Raw genomic sequence first — 18663 nt, 5'->3', positions numbered from 1 at the left:
GCGACTGAACAACTTTTTTTTGAAAAAATCCCTAAGCCGCGCGGTCACAATTTCAACAAAAATCTGACGTTCTGCAATTCACTCAAAAATGGTGGCAAAGTGTTGCAAAAGATCCCCTGAAAGGTTTTTCGGTGGAAACAGGTGGGTTTTTATCATCGGAAACAGAATTAGCCCTGGACGTCTGAACAACTTTTTTTGAAAAAATCCCTAAGCCGCGCGGTCACAATTTCAGCAAAAATCTGAAGTTCTGCAATTCACTCAAAAATGGTGGCAAAGTGTTGCAAAAGATCCCCTGAAAGGTTTTTCGGTGGAAACAGGTGGGTTTTTATCATCGGAAACAGAATTAGCCCTGGACGTCTGAACAACTTTTTTTGAAAAAATCCCTAAGCCGCGCAGTCAAAATTTCAGCAAAAATCTGACGTTCTGCAATTCACTCAAAAATGGTGGCAAAGTGTTGCAAAAGATCCCCTGAAAGGTTTTTCGGTGGAAACAGGTGGGTTTTTATCATCGGAAACAGAATTAGCCCTGGACGTCTGAACAACTTTTTTTGAAAAAATCCCTAAGCCGCGCAATCTCAATTTCAGCAAAAATCTGACGTTCTGTAATTCACTCAAAAATGGTGGCAAACTGTTGCAAACGATCCCCTAAAATGTTTTTCCGTGGAATCAGATGGGTTTTTATCATCGGAAACAGAATTAGCCCTCGACGTCTCAACAACTTTTTTTGAAAAAATCCCTAAGCCGCGCGGTCACAATTTCAGCAACAATCTGACGTTCTGCAATTCATTCAAAAATGGTGGCAAACTGTTGCAAACGATCCCCTGAAAGGTTTTTCGGTGGAAGCAGGTGGGTTTTTATCATCGGAAACAGAATTAGCCCTCGACGTCTGAACAACTTTTTTTGAAAATATCCCTAAGCCGCGCGGTCACATTTTCAGCAAAAATCTGAAGTTCTGCAATTCACTCAAAAATGGTGGCAAACTGTTGCAAACGATCCCCTGAAAGGTTTTCCGGTGGAAACAGGTGGGTTTTTATCATCGGAAACAGAATTAGCCCTCGACGTCTGAACAACTTTTTATGAAAAAATCCCTAAGCCGCGCGGTCACATTTTCAGCAAAAATCTGAAGTTCTGCAATTCACTCAAAAATGGTGCCAAAGTGTTGCAAAAGATCCCCTGAAAGGTATTTCGGTGGAAACAGGTGGGTTTTTATCATCGGAAACAGAATTAGCCCTCGACGTCTGAAGAACTTTTTTTGAAAAAATCCCTAAGCCGCGCGGTCACAATTTCAGCAAAAATATGACGTTCTACAATTCACTCAGAAATGGTGGCAAACTGTTGCAAACGATCCCCTGAAAGGTTTTTCGGTGGAAACAGGTGGGTTTTTATCATCGGAAACAGAATTAGCCCTCAACATCTGAACAACTTTTTTTGAAAAAATCCCTAAGCCGCGTGGTCACAATTTCAGCAAAAATCTGACGTTCTGCAATTCACTCAAAAATGGTGGCAAACGATCCCCTGAAAGGTTTTTCGGTGGAAACAGGTGGGTTTTTATCATCGGAAACAGAATTAGCCTTCGACGTCTGAAGAACTTTTTTTGAAAAAATCCCTAAGCCGCGCGGTCACAATTTCAGCAAAAATCTGACGTTTTGCAATTCACTCAAAAATGGTGGCAAACTGTTGCAAGCGATCCCCTGAAAGGTTTTTCGGTGGAAACAGGTGGGTTTTTATCATCGGAAAAAGAATTGGCCCTCGGCGTCAGAACAACTTTTTTTGAAAAAATCCCTAAGCCGGGCGGTCACAATTTCAGCAAAAATCTGACGTTCTGGAATTCACTCAAAAATCGTGCCAAACTGTTGCAAACGATCCCCTAAAATGTTTTTCCGTGGAATCAGATGGGTTTTTATCATCGGAAACAGAATTAGCCCTCGACGTCTGAACAACTTTTTTTGAAAAAATCACTAAGCCGCGCGGTCACAATTTCAGCAAAAATCTGACGTTGTGCAATTCACTCGAAAATGGTGCCCAACTGTTGCAAACGATCCCCTGAAAGGTTTTTCGGTGGAAAGAGGTGGGTTTTAATCATCGGAAAAAGAATTAGCTTTCGACGTCTGAACAACTTTTTTTGAAAAAATCCCTAAGCCGCGCGGTCACAATTTCAGCAACAATCTGACGTTCTGCAATTCATTCAAAAATGGTGGCAAACTGTTGCAAACGATCCCCTGAAAGGTTTTTCGGTGGAAACAGGTGGGTTTTTATCATCGGAAACAGAATTAGCCCTCTACGTCTGAGGAACTTTTTTTGAAAATATCAATAAGCCGCGCGGTCACAATTTCAGCAAAAATATGACGTTCTGCAATTCACTCAAAAATGGTGGCAAACTGTTGCAAACGATCCCCTGAAAGGTTTTTCGGTGGAAGCAGGTGGGTTTTTATCATCGGAAACAGAATTAGCCCTCGACGTCTGAAGAACTTTTTTTGAAAAAAATCCCTAAGCCGCGCGGTCACAATTTCAGCAAAAATCTGACGTTCTGCAATTCACTCTAAACTGATGGCAAACTGTTACAAACGATCCCCTGAAAGGTTTTTCGGTGGAAACAGGTGGGTTTTTATCATCGGAAACAGAATTAGCCCTCGACGTCTGAACAACTTTTTTTGAAAAAATCCCTAAGCCGCGCGGTCACAATTTCAGCAAAAATCTGAAGTTCTGCAATTCACTCAAAAATGGTGGCAAACTGTTGCAAACGATCCCCTGAAAGGTTTTCCGGTGGAAACAGGTGGGTTTTTATCATCGGAAACAGAATTAGCCCTCGACGTCTGAAGAACTTTTTTTGAAAAAATCCCTAAGCCGCGCGGTCACAATTTCAGCAAAAATCTGACGTTCTGCAATTCACTCTAAACTGATGGCAAACTGTTACAAACGATCCCCTGAAAGGTTTTTCGGTGGAAACAGGTGGGTTTTTATCATCGGAAACAGAATTAGCCCTCGACGTCTGAACAACTTTTTTTGAAAAAATCCCTAAGCCGCGCGGTCACAATTTCAACAAAAATCTGACGTTCTGCAATTCACTCAAAAATGGTGGCAAAGTGTTGCAAAAGATCCCCTGAAAGGTTTTTCGGTGGAAACAGGTGGGTTTTTATCATCGGAAACAGAATTAGCCCTGGACGTCTGAACAACTTTTTTTGAAAAAATCCCTAAGCCGCGCGGTCACAATTTCAGCAAAAATCTGAAGTTCTGCAATTCACTCTAAAATGATGGCAAACTGTTACAAACGATCCCCTGAAAGGTTTTTCGGTGGAAACAGGTGGGTTTTTATCATCGGAAACAGAATTAGCCCTCGACGTCTCAACAACTTTTTTTGAAAAAATCCCTAAGCCGTGCGGTCACAATTTCAGCAAAAATATGACGTTCTGCAATTCACTCAAAAATGGTGGCAAACTGCTGCAAACGATCCCCTGAAAGGTTTTCCGGTGGAAACAGGTGGGTTTTTATCATCGGAAACAGAATTAGCCCTCGACGTCTGAAGAACTTTTTTTGAAAAAATCCCTAAGCCGCGCGGTCACAATTTCAGCAAAAATCTGACGTTCTGCAATTCACTCTAAACTGATGGCAAACTGTTACAAACGATCCCCTGAAAGGTTTTTCGGTGGAAACAGGTGGGTTTTTATCATCGGAAACAGAATTAGCCCTCGACGTCTGAACAACTTTTTTTGAAAAAATCCCTAAGCCGCGCGGTCACAATTTCAACAAAAATCTGACGTTCTGCAATTCACTCAAAAATGGTGGCAAAGTGTTGCAAAAGATCCCCTGAAAGGTTTTTCGGTGGAAACAGGTGGGTTTTTATCATCGGAAACAGAATTAGCCCTGGACGTCTGAACAACTTTTTTTGAAAAAATCCCTAAGCCGCGCGGTCACAATTTCAGCAAAAATCTGAAGTTCTGCAATTCACTCAAAAATGGTGGCAAAGTGTTGCAAAAGATCCCCTGAAAGGTTTTTCGGTGGAAACAGGTGGGTTTTTATCATCGGAAACAGAATTAGCCCTGGACGTCTGAACAACTTTTTTTGAAAAAATCCCTAAGCCGCGCAGTCAAAATTTCAGCAAAAATCTGACGTTCTGCAATTCACTCAAAAATGGTGGCAAAGTGTTGCAAAAGATCCCCTGAAAGGTTTTTCGGTGGAAACAGGTGGGTTTTTATCATCGGAAACAGAATTAGCCCTGGACGTCTGAACAACTTTTTTTGAAAAAATCCCTAAGCCGCGCAATCTCAATTTCAGCAAAAATCTGACGTTCTGCAATTCACTCAAAAATGGTGGCAAACTGTTGCAAACGATCCCCTAAAATGTTTTTCCGTGGAATCAGATGGGTTTTTATCATCGGAAACAGAATTAGCCCTCGACGTCTCAACAACTTTTTTTGAAAAAATCCCTAAGCCGCGCGGTCACAATTTCAGCAACAATCTGACGTTCTGCAATTCATTCAAAAATGGTGGCAAACTGTTGCAAACGATCCCCTGAAAGGTTTTTCGGTGGAAGCAGGTGGGTTTTTATCATCGGAAACAGAATTAGCCCTCGACGTCTGAACAACTTTTTTTGAAAATATCCCTAAGCCGCGCGGTCACATTTTCAGCAAAAATCTGAAGTTCTGCAATTCACTCAAAAATGGTGGCAAACTGTTGCAAACGATCCCCTGAAAGGTTTTCCGGTGGAAACAGGTGGGTTTTTATCATCGGAAACAGAATTAGCCCTCGACGTCTGAACAACTTTTTATGAAAAAATCCCTAAGCCGCGCGGTCACATTTTCAGCAAAAATCTGAAGTTCTGCAATTCACTCAAAAATGGTGCCAAAGTGTTGCAAAAGATCCCCTGAAAGGTATTTCGGTGGAAACAGGTGGGTTTTTATCATCGGAAACAGAATTAGCCCTCGACGTCTGAAGAACTTTTTTTGAAAAAATCCCTAAGCCGCGCGGTCACAATTTCAGCAAAAATATGACGTTCTGCAATTCACTCAGAAATGGTGGCAAACTGTTGCAAACGATCCCCTGAAAGGTTTTTCGGTGGAAACAGGTGGGTTTTTATCATCGGAAACAGAATTAGCCCTCAACATCTGAACAACTTTTTTTGAAAAAATCCCTAAGCCGCGTGGTCACAATTTCAGCAAAAATCTGACGTTCTGCAATTCACTCAAAAATGGTGGCAAACTGCTGCAAACGATCCCCTGAAAGGTTTTCCGGTGGAACCAGGTGGGTTTTTATCATCGGAAACAGAATTAGCCCTCGACGTCTGAACAACTTTTTTTGAAAAAATCCCTAAGCCGCACGGTCACAATTTCAGCAAAAATCTGACGTTCTGCAATTCACTCTAAAATGATGGCAAACTTTTACAAACGATCCCCTGAAAGGTTTTTCGGTGGAAACAGGTGGGTTTTTATCATCGGAAACAGAATTAGCCCTCGACGTCTGAACAACTTTTTTTGAAAAAATCCCAAAGCCGCGCGGTCACAATTTCAGCAAAAATCTGAAGTTCTGCAATTCACTCAAAAATGGTGGCAAACTGTTGCAAACGATACCCTGAAAGGTTTTCCGGTGGAAACAGGTGGGTTTTTATCATCGGAAACAGAATTAGCCCAGGACGTCTGAACAACTTTTTTTGAAAAAATCCCTAAGCCGCGCAGTCACAATTTCAGCAAAAATATGACGTTGCGCAATTCACTCAAAAATGGTGGCAAACTGTTGCAAACGATCCCCTGAAAGGTTTTTCGGTGGAAACAGGTGGGTTTTTATCATCGGAAAAAGAATTAGCCCTCGACGTCTGAAGAACTTTTTTTGAAAAAATCCCTAAGCCGCGCGGTCACAATTTCAGCAAAAATCTGACGTAGTGCAATTCACTCGAAAATGGTGGCAAACTGTTGAAAATGATCCCATGAAAGATTTTTCGGTGGAAACAGGTGGGTTTTAATCATCGGAAAAACAATTAGCTTTCGACGTCTGAACAACTTTTTTTGAAAGAATCCCTAAGCCGCGCGGTCACAATTTCAGCAACAATCTGACGTTCTGCAATTCATTCAAAAATGGTGGCAAACTGTTGCAAACGATCCCCTGAAAGGTTTTTCTGTGGAAACAGGTTTGTTTTTATCATCGGAAACAGAATTAGCCCTCGACGTCTGAAGAACTTTTTTTGAAAATATCAATAAGCCGCGCGGTCACAATTTCAGCAAAAATCTGACGTTCTGCAATTCACTCTAAAATGATGGCAAACTGTTACAAACGATCCCCTGAAAGGTTTTTCGGTGGAAGCAGGTGGGTTTTTATCATCGGAAACAGAATTAGCCCTCGACGTCTGAACAACTTTTTTTGAAAAAATCCCTAAGCCGCGTGGTCACAATTTCAGCAAAAATCTGAAGTTCTGCAATTCACTCAAAAATGGTGCCAAACTGTTGCAAACGATCCCCTGAAAGGTTTTTCGGTGGAAACAGGTGGGTTTTTATCATCGGAAACAGAATTAGCCCTCGACGTCTCAACAACTTTTTTTGAAAAAATCCCTAAGCCGCGCGGTCACAATTTCAGCAAAAATCTGACGTTGTGCAATTCACTCGAAAATGGTGCCCAACTGTTGCAAACGATCCCCTGAAAGGTTTTTCGGTGGAAACAGGTGGTTTTTTATCATCGGAAACAGAATTAGCCCTCGACGTCTGAACAACTTTTTTTGAAAATATCCCTAAGCCGTGCGGTCATAATTTCAGCAAAAATCTGAAGTTCTGCAATTCACTCAAAAATGGTGGCAAACTGTTGAAAACGATCCCATGAAAGGTTTTTCCGTGGAAACAGATGGGTTTTTATCATCGGAAACATAATTAGTTTTCGAAGTCTGAACAACTTTTTTTGAAAAAATCCCTAAGCCGTGCGGTCACAATTTCAGCAAAAATATGACGTTCTGCAATTCACTCAAAAATGGTGGCAAACTGCTGCAAACGATCCCCTGAAAGGTTTTCCGGTGGGAACAGGTGGTTTTTTATCATCGGAAACAGAATTAGCCCTCGACGCCTGAACAACTTTTTTTGAAAAAATCCCTAAGCCGCACGGTCACAATTTCAGCAAAAATCTGACGTTCTGCAATTCACTCTAAAATGATGGCAAACTGTTACAAACGATCCCCTGAAAGGTTTTTCGGTGGAAACAGGTGGGTTTTTATCATGGGAAACAGAATTAGCCCTCGATGTCTGAACAACTTTTTTTGAAAAAATCCCTAAGCCGCGCGGTCACAATTTCAGCAAAAATCTGAAGTTCTGCAATTCACTCAAAAATGGTGGCAAACTGTTGCAAACGATCCCCTGAAAGGTTTTCCGGTGGAAACAGGTGGGTTTTTATCATCGGAAACAGAATTAGCCCTCGACGTCTGAACAACTTTTTTTGAAAAAATCCCAAAGCCGCGCGGTCACAATTTCAGCAAAAATCTGAAGTTCTGCAATTCACTCAAAAATGGTGCCAAACTGTTGCAAACGATCCCCTGAAAGGTTTTTCGGTGGAAACAGGTCGGTTTTTATCATCGGAAACAGAATTAGCCCAGGACGTCTGAACAACTTTTTTTGAAAAAATCCCTAAGCCGCGCAGTCACAATTTCAGCAAAAATATGACGTTGCGCAATTCACTCAAAAATGGTGGCAAACTGTTGCAAACGATCCCCTGAAAGGTTTTCCGGTGGAAACAGGTGGGTTTTTATCATCGGAAACAGAATTAGCCCTCGACGTCTGAACAACTTTTTTTGAAATAATCCCTAAGCCGCGCGGTCACAATTTCAGCAAAAATCTGACGTTCTGCAATTCAATCAAAAATGATCGCAAACTGTTAGAAACGATCCCCTGAAAGGTTTTTCGGTAGAAACAGCTGGGTTTTTATCATCGGAAACAGAATTAGCCCTCGACGTCTGAACAACTTTTTTTGAAAAAATCCCTAAGCCGCGCGGTCACAATTTCAGCAAAAATATGACGTTCTGCAATTCACTCAAAAATGGTGGCAAACGGTTGCAAACGATCCCCTGAAAGGTTTTTCGGTGGAAACAGGTGGGTTTTTATCATCGGAAACAGAATTAGCCCTCGACGTCTGAATAACTTTTTTCAAAAAAATCCCTAAGCCGCGCGGTCACAATTTCAGCAAAAATATGACGTTCTGCAATTCACTCAAAAATGATGGCAAACTATTACAAACGAACCCTTAAAGGTTTTTCGGTGGAAACAGGTGGGTTTTTATCATCGGAAACAGAATTAGCCCTCGACGTCTGAACAACTTTTTTTGAAAAAATCCCTAAGCCGCGCGGTCACAATTTCAGCAAAAATCTGACGTTCTGCAATTCACTCAAAAATGGTGGCAAAGTGTTGCAAAAGATCCCCTGAAAGGTTTTTCGGTGGAAACAGGTGGGTTTTTATCATCGGAAACAGAATTAGCTTTCGACGTCTGAACAACTTTTTTTGAAAAAATTCCTAAGCCGCGCGGTCACAATTTCAACAAAAATCTGACGTTCTGCAATTCACTCAAAAATGGTGGCAAAGTGTTCCAAAAGATCCCCTGAAAGGTTTTTCGGTGGAAACAGGTGGGTTTTTATCATCGGAAACAGAATTAGCCCTCGACGTCTGAACAACTTTTTTAGAAAAAATCCCTAAGCCGCGCGGTCACAATTTCAGCAAAAATATGACGTTCTGCAATTCACTCAAAAATGATGGCAAACTATTACAAACGAACCCTTAAAGGTTTTTCGGTGGAAACAGGTGGGTTTTTATCATCGGAAACAGAATTAGCCCTCGACGTCTGAACAACTTTTTTTGAAAAAATCCCTAAGCCGCGCGGTCACAATTTCAGCAAAAATCTGACGTTCTGCAATTCACTCAAAAATGGTGGCAAAGTGTTGCAAAAGATCCCCTGAAAGGTTTTTCGGTGGAAACAGGTGGGTTTTTATCATCGGAAACAGAATTAGCTTTCGACGTCTGAACAACTTTTTTTGAAAAAATTCCTAAGCCGCGCGGTCACAATTTCAACAAAAATCTGACGTTGTGCAATTCACTCAAAAATGGTGGCAAAGTGTTCCAAAAGATCCCCTGAAAGGTTTTTCGGTGGAAACAGGTGGGTTTTTATCATCGGAAACAGAATTAGCCCTCGACGTCTGAACAACTTTTTTAGAAAAAATCCCTAAGCCGCGCGGTCACAATTTCAGCAAAAATCTGACGTTCTGCAATTCACTCAAAAATGATGGCAAACTGTTACAAACGAACCCTTAAAGGTTTTTCGGTGGAAACAGGTGGGTTTTTATCATCGGAAACAGAATTAGCTTTCGACGTCTGAACAACTTTTTTTGAAAAAATCCCTAAGGCGCGCGGTCACAAATTCAGCAAAAATATGACGTTCTGCAAGTCACTAAAAAATGGTGGCAATCTGTTGCAAACGATCCCCTGAAAGGATTTTCGGTGGAAACAGGTGGGTGTTAATCATCGGAAACAGAATTAGCTTTCGACGTCTGAACAACTTTTTTTGAAAAAATTCCTAAGCCGCGCGGTCACAATTTCAACAAAAATCTGACGTTGTGCAATTCACTCAAAAATGGTGGCAAAGTGTTCCAAAAGATCCCCTGAAAGGTTTTTCGGTGGAAACAGGTGGGTTTTTATCATCGGAAACAGAATTAGCCCTCGACGTCTGAACAACTTTTTTAGAAAAAATCCCTAAGCCGCGCGGTCACAATTTCAGCAAAAATCTGACGTTCTGCAATTCACTCAAAAATGATGGCAAACTGTTACAAACGAACCCTTAAAGGTTTTTCGGTGGAAACAGGTGGGTTTTTATCATCGGAAACAGAATTAGCTTTCGACGTCTGAACAACTTTTTTTGAAAAAATCCCTAAGGCGCGCGGTCACAAATTCAGCAAAAATATGACGTTCTGCAAGTCACTAAAAAATGGTGGCAATCTGTTGCAAACGATCCCCTGAAAGGATTTTCGGTGGAAACAGGTGGGTGTTAATCATCGGAAACAGAATTACCCTCGACGTCTGAACAACTTTTTTTGAAAAAATCCCTAAGCTGCGCGGTCACAATTTCAACAAAAATCTGACGTTCTGCAATTCACTCAGAAATGGTGGCAAACTGTTGCAAACGATCCCCTGAAAGGTTTTCCGGTGGAAACAGGTGGGTTTTTATCATCGGAAACAGAATTAGCCCTCGACGTCTGATCAACTTTTTTTGAAAAAATCCCTAAGCCGCGCGGTCACAATTTCAGCAAAAATCTGAAGTTCTGCAATTCACTCAAAAATGGTGCCAAACTGTTGCAAACGATCCCCTGAAAGGTTTTTCGGTGGAAACAGGTGGGTTTTTATCATCGGAAACAGAATTAGCCCAGGACGTCTGAACAACTTTTTTTGAAAAAATCCCTAAGCCGCGCAGTCACAATTTCAGCAAAAATATGACGTTGCGCAATTCACTCAAAAATGGTGGCAAACTGTTGCAAACGATCCCCTGAAAGGATTTTCGGTGGAAACAGGTGGGTTTTTATCATCGGAAAAAGAATTAGCCCTCGACGTCTGAACAACTTTTTTAGAAAAAATCCCTAAGCCGCGCGGTCACAATTTCAGCAAAAATCTGACGTTCTGCAATTCACTCAAAAATGATGGCAAACTGTTGCAAACGATCCCCTGAAAGGTTTTCCGGTGGAAACATGTTGGTTTTTATCATCGGAAACAGAATTAGCTTTCGACGTCTGAACAACTTTTTTTGAAAAAATTCCTAAGCTGCGCGGTCACAATTTCAACAAAAATCTGACGTTCTGCAATTCACTCAAAAATGGTGGCAAAGTGTTGCAAAAGATCCCCTGAAAGGTTTTTGGGTGGAAACAGGTGGGTTTTTATCATCGAAAAAAGAATTAGCCCTCGACGTCTGAACAACTTTTTTTGAAAAAATCGCTAAGCCGTGCGGTCACAATTTCAGCAAAAATCTGACGTTCTGCAATTCACTCAAAAATGGTGGCAAACTGTTGAAAACGATCCCATGAAAGGTTTTTCCGTGGAAACAGATGGGTTTTTGAAACAGAATTAGCCCTCGACGTCTGAACAACTTTTTTTGAAAAAATCTCTAAGCCGCGCGGTCACAATTTCAGCAAAAATCTGACGTTCTGCAATTCACTCAAAAATGGTGGCAAACTGTTGCAAGTGATCCCCTGAAAGGTTTTTCGGTGGAAACACATGGGTTTTTATCATCGGAAACAGAATTAGCCCTCGACGTCTGAACAACTTTTTTAGAAAAAATCCCTAAGCCGCGCGGTCACAATTTCAGCAAAAATCTGACGTTCTGCAATTCACTCAAAAATGATGGCAAACTGTTACAAACGAACCCTTAAAGGTTTTTCGGTGGAAGCAGGTGGGTTTTTATCATCGGAAACAGAATTAGCCCTCGACGTCTGAACAACTTTTTTTGAAAAAATCCCTAAGCCGCGTGGTCACAATTTCAGCAAAAATCTGAAGTTCTGCAATTCACTCAAAAATGGTGCCAAACTGTTGCAAACGATCCCCTGAAAGGTTTTTCGGTGGAAACAGGTGGGTTTTTATCATCGGAAACAGAATTAGCCCTCGACGTCTGAACAACTTTTTTTGAAAATATCCCTAAGCCGTGCGGTCATAATTTCAGCAAAAATCTGAAGTTCTGCAATTCACTCAAAAATGGTGGCAAACTGTTGAAAACGATCCCATGAAAGGTTTTTCCGTGGAAACAGATGGGTTTTTATCATCGGAAACATAATTAGTTTTCGAAGTCTGAACAACTTTTTTTGAAAAAATCCCTAAGCCGTGCGGTCACAATTTCAGCAAAAATATGACGTTCTGCAATTCACTCAAAAATGGTGGCAAACTGCTGCAAACGATCCCCTGAAAGGTTTTCCGGTGGGAACAGGTGGTTTTTTATCATCGGAAACAGAATTAGCCCTCGACGCCTGAACAACTTTTTTTGAAAAAATCCCTAAGCCGCACGGTCACAATTTCAGCAAAAATCTGACGTTCTGCAATTCACTCTAAAATGATGGCAAACTGTTACAAACGATCCCCTGAAATGTTTTTCGGTGGAAACAGGTGGGTTTTTATCATCGGAAACAGAATTAGCCCAGGACGTCTGAACAACTTTTTTTGAAAAAATCCCTAAGCCGCGCAGTCACAATTTCAGCAAAAATATGACGTTGCGCAATTCACTCAAAAATGGTGGCAAACTGTTGCAAACGATCCCCTGAAAGGTTTTCCGGTGGAAACAGGTGGGTTTTTATCATCGGAAACAGAATTAGCCCTCGACGTCTGAACAACTTTTTTTGAAATAATCCCTAAGCCGCGCGGTCACAATTTCAGCAAAAATCTGACGTTCTGCAATTCAATCAAAAATGATCGCAAACTGTTAGAAACGATCCCCTGAAAGGTTTTTCGGTAGAAACAGCTGGGTTTTTATCATCGGAAACAGAATTAGCCCTTGACGTCTGAACAACTTTTTTTGAAAAAATCCCTAAGCCGCGCGGTCACAATTTCAGCAAAAATATGACGTTCTGCAATTCACTCAAAAATGGTGGCAAACGGTTGCAAACGATCCCCTGAAAGGTTTTTCGGTGGAAACAGGTGGGTTTTTATCATCGGAAACAGAATTAGCCCTCGACGTCTGAATAACTTTTTTCAAAAAAGTCCCTAAGCCGCGCGGTCACAATTTCAGCAAAAATATGACGTTCTGCAATTCACTCAAAAATGATGGCAAACTATTACAAACGAACCCTTAAAGGTTTTTCGGTGGAAACAGGTGGGTTTTTATCATCGGAAACAGAATTAGCCCTCGACGTCTGAACAACTTTTTTTGAAAAAATCCCTAAGCCGCGCGGTCACAATTTCAGCAAAAATCTAACGTTCTGCAATTCACTCAAAAATGGTGGCAAAGTGTTGCAAAAGATCCCCTGAAAGGTTTTTCGGTGGAAACAGGTGGGTTTTTATCATCGGAAACAGAATTAGCTTTCGACGTCTGAACAACTTTTTTTGAAAAAATTCCTAAGCCGCGCGGTCACAATTTCAACAAAAATCTGACGTTGTGCAATTCACTCAAAAATGGTGGCAAAGTGTTCCAAAAGATCCCCTGAAAGGTTTTTCGGTGGAAACAGGTGGGTTTTTATCATCGGAAACAGAATTAGCCCTCGACGTCTGAACAACTTTTTTAGAAAAAATCCCTAAGCCGCGCGGTCACAATTTCAGCAAAAATCTGACGTTCTGCAATTCACTCAAAAATGATGGCAAACTGTTACAAACGAACCCTTAAAGGTTTTTCGGTGGAAACAGGTGGGTTTTTATCATCGGAAACAGAATTAGCTTTCGACGTCTGAACAACTTTTTTTGAAAAAATCCCTAAGGCGCGCGGTCACAAATTCAGCAAAAATATGACGTTCTGCAAGTCACTAAAAAATGGTGGCAATCTGTTGCAAACGATCCCCTGAAAGGATTTTCGGTGGAAACAGGTGGGTTTTAATCATCGGAAACAGAATTAGCCCTCGACGTCTGAACAACTTTTTTTGAAAAAATCCCTAAGCTGCGCGGTCACAATTTCAACAAAAATCTGACGTTCTGCAATTCACTCAGAAATGGTGGCAAACTGTTGCAAACGATCCCCTGAAAGGTTTTCCGGTGGAAACAGGTGGGTTTTTATCATCGGAAACAGAATTAGCCCTCGACGTCTGAACAACTTTTTTTGAAAAAATCCCTAAGCCGCGCGGTCACAATTTCAGCAAAAATATGACGTTCTGCAATTCACTCAAAAATGGTGCCAAACTGTTGCAAACCATAGACTGAAATGTTTTTCGGAGGAATCAGATCGGTTTTTATCATCGGAAACAGATTTAGGCCTCAACGTCTGAAGAACATTTTTTCACAATTCCAGCAAAAATCTAACGTTCTGCAATTCACTCAAAAATGGTGGCAAACTGTTGCAAACGATCCCCTGAAAGTTTTTCAGTGGAAACAGATGGGTTTTTTTCATCAGAAACAGAATTAGCCCTCGACGTCTGAACAACTTTTCTTGAAAAAATCCCTAAGCCGCGCGGTCACAATTTCAGCAAAAATCTGACGTTCTGCAATTCACTCAAGAATGGTGGCAAAGTGTTGCAAAAGATCCCCTGAAAGGTTTTTTGGTGGAAACAGATGGGTTTTTATCATCGGAAATAGAATTAGTCCTCGACGTCCGAACAACTTTTTTTTCACAATTCCAGCAAAAATCTGACGTCCTGCAATTCACTCAAAAATGGTGGCAAACTGTTGTAAACTATCTCCTGAAATGTTTTTCGGTGGAATCAGATGGGTTTTTATCATCGGAAATAGAATTAGTCCTCGACGTCTGAACAACTTTTTTTCACAATTCCAGCAAAAATCTGACGTTCTGCAATTCACTCAAAAATGGTGGCAAACTGTTGCAAATGGTACCCAGACAGCTTTTCGGTGGAAACAGATGGTTTTTTGTCATCAGAAACAGACTTAGCCCTCGACGTCTGTACACCTTTTTTGAAAAAATCCCTAAGCCGCGTGGAAACAATTTCAGCAAAAATCTGACGTTCTGAAATTCACTAAAAAATGGTGCCAAACTGCTGCAAACGATACCCTGAAAGGTTTTTCGGTGGAAACAGATGGGCTTTGATCATCGGAAACAGAATTAGCCCTCGACGTCTGAACAACTTTTTTTGAAAAAATCTTTAAGCCGCGAGGTCACAATTTCAGCAAAAATCTGACGTTCTGCAATGCACTCTAAAATGGTGTCAAACTGTTGCAAACGATCCCCTGAAAGGTTTTTCGGTGGAAACAGATGGGTTTTTATCATCGGAAACAGAATTAGCCCTCGACGTTTGAACAACTTTTTTTGCAAAAATCCGCGCGATAGCAATTTCAGCAAAAATCTGACGTCCTGCAATTCACTGAAAAATGGTGGGAAACTTTTACAAACGATCCCCTGACAGGTTTTTCAGTGGAAACAGGTGGGTTTTTATCATCGGAAGCAGAATTAGCCCTCGACGTCTGAACAACTTTTTTTGAAAAAATCCCTAAGCCGCGCAGTCACAATTTCAGCAAAAATCTGACGTTCTGCAATTCACTCAAAAATGGTGGCAAACTGTTGCAAACGATCCCCTGAAAGTTTTTCAGTGGAAACAGATGCGTTTTTTTCATCAGAAACAGAATTAGCCCTCGACGTCTGAACAACTTTTTTTGAAAAAATCCCTAAGCCGCGCGGTCACAATTACAACAAAATTCTGACGTTCTGCAATTCACTCAATAATGGTGGCAAAGTGTTGCAAAAGATCCCCTGAAAGGTTTTTTGGTGGAAACAGGTGGGTTTTTATCATCGGAAGCAGAATTAGCCCTCGACGTCGGAACAACTTTTTTTGAAAAAATCCCTAAACCGAGCGGTCACAATTTCAGCAAAAATCTGGCGTTCTGCAATTCACTCAAAAATGGTGCGAAACTGTTGCAAACGATCCCCTGAAAGGTTTTTCAGTGGAAACAGATGGGTTTTTATCATCAGAAAAAGAATTAGCCCTCGACGTCTGAACAACTTTTTTTGAAAAAATCCCTAAGCCGTGCAGTCACAATTTCAGAAAAAATCTGACGTTCTGCAATTCACTCAAAAATGGTGCCAAACTGTTGCAAACGATCCCCTGAAAGGTTTTTCGGTGGAAACAGTTGGGTTTTGATCATCGGAAACAGAATTAGCCCTCGACGTCTGAACAACTTTTTTTGAAAAAATCCCTAAGCCGCGCGGTCACAATTTCAGCAAAAATATAACGTTCTGCAATTCACTCAAAAATGGTGCCAAACTGTTGCAAACGATCCCCTGAAAGGCTTTTCGGTGGAAACAGTTGGGTTTTTATCATCGGAAACAGAATTAGCCCTCGACGTTTGAACAACTTTTTTTGCAAAAATCCGCGCGATAACAATTTCAGCAAAAATCTGACGTCCTGCAATTCACTGAAAAATGGTGGGAAACTTTTACAAACGATCCCCTGACAGCTTTTTCAGTGGAAACAGGTGGGTTTTTATCATCGGAAGCAGAATTAGCCCTCGACGTCTGAACAACTTTTTTTGAAAAAATCCCTAAGCCGCGCAGTCACAATTTCAGCAAAAATCTGACGTTCTGCAATTCACTCAAAAATGGTGGCAAACTGTTGCAAACGATCCCCTGAAAGTTTTTCAGTGGAAACAGATGGGTTTTTTTCATCAGAAACAGAATTAGCCCTCGACGTCTGAACAACTTTTCTTGAAAAAATCCCTAAGCCGCGCGGTCACAATTTCAGCAAAAATCTGGCGTTCTGCAATTCACTCAAAAATGGTGCGAAATTGTTGCAAACGATCCCCTGAAAGGTTTTTCGGTGGAAACAGATGGGTTTTTATCATCGGAAACAGAATTAGCCCTTGACGTCTGAACAACTTTTCTTGAAAAAATCCCTAAGCCGCGCGGTCACAATTTCAGCAAAAATCTGACGTTCTGCAATTCACTCAAGAATGGTGGCAAAGTGTTGCAAAAGATCCCCTGAAAGGTTTTTTGGTGGAAACAGATGGGTTTTTATCATCGGAAATAGAATTAGTCCTCGACGTCCGAACAACTTTTTTTTCACAATTCCAGCAAAAATCTGACGTCCTGCAATTCACTCAAAAATGGTGGCAAACTGTTGTAAACTATCTCCTGAAATGTTTTTCGGTGGAATCAGATGGGTTTTTATCATCGGAAATAGAATTAGTCCTCGACGTCTGAACAACTTTTTTTCACAATTCCAGCAAAAATCTGACGTTCTGCAATTCACTCAAAAATGGTGGCAAACTGTTGCAAATGGTACCCAGACAGCTTTTCGGTGGAAACAGATGGTTTTTTGTCATCAGAAACAGACTTAGCCCTCGACGTCTGTACACCTTTTTTGAAAAAATCCCTAAGCCGCGTGGAAACAATTTCAGCAAAAATCTGACGTTCTGAAATTCACTAAAAAATGGTGCCAAACTGCTGCAAACGATACCCTGAAAGGTTTTTCGGTGGAAACAGATGGGCTTTGATCATCGGAAACAGAATTAGCCCTCGACGTCTGAACAACTTTTTTTGAAAAAATCTTTAAGCCGCGAGGTCACAATTTCAGCAAAAATCTGACGTTCTGCAATGCACTCTAAAATGGTGTCAAACTGTTGCAAACGATCCCCTGAAAGGTTTTTCGGTGGAAACAGATGGGTTTTTATCATCGGAAACAGAATTAGCCCTCGACGTTTGAACAACTTTTTTTGCAAAAATCCGCGCGATAGCAATTTCAGCAAAAATCTGACGTCCTGCAATTCACTGAAAAATGGTGGGAAACTTTTACAAACGATCCCCTGACAGGTTTTTCAGTGGAAACAGGTGGGTTTTTATCATCGGAAGCAGAATTAGCCCTCGACGTCTGAACAACTTTTTTTGAAAAAATCCCTAAGCCGCGCAGTCACAATTTCAGCAAAAATCTGACGTTCTGCAATTCACTCAAAAATGGTGGCAAACTGTTGCAAACGATCCCCTGAAAGTTTTTCAGTGGAAACAGATGCGTTTTTTTCATCAGAAACAGAATTAGCCCTCGACGTCTGAACAACTTTTTTTGAAAAAATCCCTAAGCCGCGCGGTCACAATTACAACAAAATTCTGACGTTCTGCAATTCACTCAAGAATGGTGGCAAAGTGTTGCAAAAGATCCCCTGAAAGGTTTTTTGGTGGAAACAGGTGGGTTTTTATCATCGGAAGCAGAATTAGCCCTCGACGTCGGAACAACTTTTTTTGAAAAAATCCCTAAACCGAGCGGTCACAATTTCAGCAAAAATCTGGCGTTCTGCAATTCACTCAAAAATGGTGCGAAACTGTTGCAAACGATCCCCTGAAAGGTTTTTCAGTGGAAACAGATGGGTTTTTATCATCAGAAAAAGAATTAGCCCTCGACGTCTGAACAACTTTTTTTGAAAAAATCCCTAAGCCGTGCAGTCACAATTTCAGAAAAAATCTGACGTTCTGCAATTCACTCAAAAATGGTGCCAAACTGTTGCAAACGATCCCCTGAAAGGTTTTTCGGTGGAAACAGTTGGGTTTTGATCATCGGAAACAGAATTAGCCCTCGACGTCTGAACAACTTTTTTTGAAAAAATCCCTAAGCCGCGCGGTCACAATTTCAGCAAAAATATAACGTTCTGCAATTCACTCAAAAATGGTGCCAAACTGTTGCAAACGATCCCCTGAAAGGCTTTTCGGTGGAAACAGTTGGGTTTTTATCATCGGAAACAGAATTAGCCCTCGACGTTTGAACAACTTTTTTTGCAAAAATCCGCGCGATAACAATTTCAGCAAAAATCTGACGTCCTGCAATTCACTGAAAAATGGTGGGAAACTTTTACAAACGATCCCCTGACAGCTTTTTCAGTGGAAACAGGTGGGTTTTTATCATCGGAAGCAGAATTAGCCCTCGACGTCTGAACAACTTTTTTTGAAAAAATCCCTAAGCCGCGCAGTCACAATTTCAGCAAAAATCTGACGTTCTGCAATTCACTCAAAAATGGTGGCAAACTGTTGCAAACGATCCCCTGAAAGGTTTTTCGGTGGAAACAGATGGGTTTTTATCATCGGAAACAGAATTAGCCCTCGACGTTTGA

This window comes from Podarcis pityusensis (genome assembly GCF_964106645.2).
Source record: "Podarcis pityusensis genome assembly, chromosome: 5".
In the NCBI taxonomy this organism is placed as follows: Eukaryota; Metazoa; Chordata; class Lepidosauria; order Squamata; family Lacertidae; genus Podarcis; species Podarcis pityusensis.
The sequence above is the reverse complement of the archived record's forward strand: the minus strand, read 5'-3'. Positions refer to the sequence as shown.